Genomic DNA, 3,428 nt, shown 5'->3' with positions numbered 1-3,428 from the left:
AAATACATTTAATGATGCCTGGGCAGATTCATTTGCATCTACTTCTGACCAGAGGGGCCTACCAGTATGCCTAATTTGTGGATTGCACATAAGTATGTGAGCAGCTACTGCAATGCAAGTTTGTAGAGATGCAGTTATACGGTCCTCCTGGGTGCCACAGACAGACGATCACCTAAAAAGAATAAACACATTAAGTTGCAGCACAATTTATAGAACAACGCTTCAAGATTTAACATTTTATTTTTATTATAATACATCCAGCTGGGATAACCACATTTACTCAGGGCATTAATATGACAATTTGTAAATTAATGATCATAAAACTGACCTCATAGCCTGCTGTTTGTCAGTGGTGCTAGTTTAAGTCATTATGCAAATGTACTGTTTACAGGGTCAAGGAAACCTGCAATCAGCTGAGACTGAAGAAGTCTCTTAGCAGAATTTCTTCGACTGAAAACGCCACGTCCAGATGAACAGAATCACTTTTAGGGATTTCCTTACCTGGATGACTGAGCATGAATCAAGACAATAAAAAGTGATGTTTTTTTGTTATGTTGTCCTAATTATTTTTCTTAAAAACCTTTAAAGATACACATTTTGAAGTTGATAGAATAGAATAGAATAGAATAGAATAGAATAGGCCTTTATTATCCAATTGAAGAGAAATTTCGGTGTTACCGAGCTCTTACAGCAAGGGAAAATAAAATATAAAAGGAAGACACAAGGTGGTCCTATAAACATAAGCAACTGAAGATGCTCCATTTGGATTTACACACCGGGAAAAACATTATATTGTATTTTTTTATGCATTTATTAATTTTGTGTTAGCATCTCAATGTCACCAGTCTTAATCATCCACTGGCGGAATCTGATGCTAAGCCTGGATGAAGAGAAGTTGATGAAGACACACTCACAAAAACACAACTCACTGTCATGTTCAGAAACCAGTTTGAGATGATTTGAGTTTGTAGCATGTTGTGTTATCCTGCTGGAAGCTGTCATCAGGAGATGAACACACCGTAGGATGGAGATGGTCGGCAAGAATACTCGGGTGAGCTGTGGTGTTTAAATTGTGCTTATTTGGTACTAAGGTGTCCAAAGTGTGCCAAGAACTTATCCCCCAACGCATTACACCAGCAGCCTGAACAAGGCAGGATGGATTCATGCTTTCAAGCTGTTTCCTGCAGACTCTACCATCTGAACGTTGCAGCAGAAACTGAGACTCATTCAAACAGGCAGTATTTGTGCATTTTTCTCCCATTTTGGTCAGCCTGGGTGAACTGTAGCCTCAGTTTTTTTGGGCTGACAGGAGTGGCGCCTGGTGTGTTCTTATGCTGCTGCCTCCAGGTTTGATGTGCTGTGATTTAAGAGATGCTCTTGTGCAAACCTAGGCTGTAATGGCTGATTAGTTTAGTTGCTGTTGCCTTCTTATTAGCTTGAATCAGCATTTGTGTAGCAACAAAGCATTTTCACGCAGAGAACCACGGCTTGTTGAATATGTTCTCTTTTTCTTTTTGCTATTTCCCCTCTCTTTCAGTCTATCCTATATGAACAGCTTCTGAAAAACAAAACCTGCCACCTGGAACCAACGACGATGCCCTTAACTCACTTAAATCACCTTTTTTTAACCACTAACCACTTTTTACATTCAAGGTATGCAGAAGAGCATCTCTGAATGCACAGCACGTTAAACCTTCACGCTGATGTGCCATGTTAATGAGCTCAGATGATCTCAAAGTGGTTTCTTCAACATGACGGTGACTTTGTACCCCAATGGCCTCCACAGTCACCAGAGTCAGTCTCAATCCAGTAGAGCACCTTTGGGATGTGGTGATACAGGAGATTCATATTGATCACAGGGTGGCGTCAGTCCGTATAAAGTTAAGCCGGTGTTCTCCTGGATTATTCCTCCCATGCGTTTGGCGCAAAGCAGCAGTAAATGCTGGCGGACCGCGACGGATTGATCAGCAAGCGAGTAGATCCTATGACAGCTACAGGCAGGCTCTCGCTTAACCTCCCATTCCCTCCAAGTACCGAAATTTGTATTGATGTAGTTTTGCGGCCCTGTTGTAGCGCGGCCGTTTCTGTTTAATTCCAGCGTTGCGGAGAGAGGTGCTCGAGTTATCTCCACCAGTGAGAGTATAGCGCCTCCGGTCCTGGGGTAAGCCGTTTAAAAACTGCTTTTATTAGCATTCACAGCTACAAGAGGCTAAGGTTACATTTATCCTTTGTTTTAGGGTTTGATTGCTGCCTTCACCTCTCCGTGGCAAATCGTCTAACCTTAATTGGAGAACCAAGACGTCTGCCTAGTCGCTGTTTGAGAGCTCCTCCTCGGTGGAGCTGCTGTCTTGTCTTGTCTTGTCTTTTTGGTGTCATCTTTTATTTTTGTGGAATTGTTTTTATTAAGTGGGCTAACCTTTTTCTGGTGCGCCTGGTTTTATTGTATTTTATTCTGGATTGTTGCTTGTACCCACGCCTCGGTGATCGGGCTGGAGCGATCCTCTGCCCGAGTGTCGTGCTGGGACCTTGAAACCGCCTCAGTTGCCGATCTCAGCCTGTGCGGAGCCAGACTGGCTTGTGATCGAGGCCTGAACTATTGCCACCAGCACGAGTTGTAGTTTGATTTGTGGGATGTAAGCCTTCCAGTTTGGTGTGCATGTGTGATTTCCTTTATTAAAGCTATTAAAGATTGAAGTTTTAGTTTTTATGATATGTAGCGAGCCTGACACTCAGAGTCCTTTTACTCTTTTAACGTATTGCTCTGTTTTATTTCAGTGAACAGAGGACGTGCCAGTGTCCCTGGGACCTCAGGTGGTGGGTCGTTTTCAGACTTTCCTTTGTACAGCACTGGGTGGGCTGTAGTGATTGTGTTGTGTGATTTTTCTTTTGGGTCCACGGCTGCTGGTAAGTCCAAGTTCCATGATTGTTTTTAACTTCAGGACACTGTCAACAATGACGCTACATTTTGTTTTCTAATATTTTATCTATTTTAAATATAAACAAAATTATTGATATTGGAGTCAACCTGCCTAGGCGTGCATCCTTGAATCTGTGCGGCCTCTCTTATTCCTTTAATCTATTTTTCTTAAATAGGAATTTCCTGGGGGTGAAATTCCCCTAGGTGGTGTTGTTATTTTATTACAATTTCTTTTATAACCCCGCCGACCACTTGGTAACACTAATGTAGTGGCAGCAGGGCTCTGAGTATGTTGTTCACTCAATAGCAGGAAAATTGAGAGAGACACACACCAAAAATGGGATTTACGAAAAATGATCATTAAAAACACGGAAATGTAAAATAATTAATCATGTTTATAAAATAACCAATTAACAAGTTGCCGATATTTATTTTTTATTCTATATGCATTTAATTGGATGAGAGCTTCTTTCCGTTGCTTCCTTATTTTCTTAAGTGATTTAGGAGAACG

At 41.5% G+C, this 3,428-nt stretch overlaps 1 long non-coding RNA gene across 1 annotated transcript; it reads left to right on the top strand.

Annotated features, from left to right (window-relative positions):
* The first annotated feature begins 1,263 nt into the window (after positions 1 to 1,263).
* Positions 1,264 to 3,008, top strand: LOC120716729. Its single transcript, XR_005692027.1, has 3 exons — positions 1,264 to 2,161; positions 2,238 to 2,633; positions 2,776 to 3,008. It is a non-coding gene; the product is annotated as an uncharacterized LOC120716729 (long non-coding RNA).
* Positions 3,009 to 3,428: the final 420 nt, after the last annotated feature.

This window comes from Simochromis diagramma, unplaced genomic scaffold, assembly GCF_900408965.1.
Source record: "Simochromis diagramma unplaced genomic scaffold, fSimDia1.1 OVJJ01000565.1, whole genome shotgun sequence".
Classification (NCBI taxonomy): Eukaryota; Metazoa; Chordata; class Actinopteri; order Cichliformes; family Cichlidae; genus Simochromis; species Simochromis diagramma.
The sequence above is the reverse complement of the archived record's forward strand: the minus strand, read 5'-3'. Positions and strand labels throughout refer to the sequence as shown.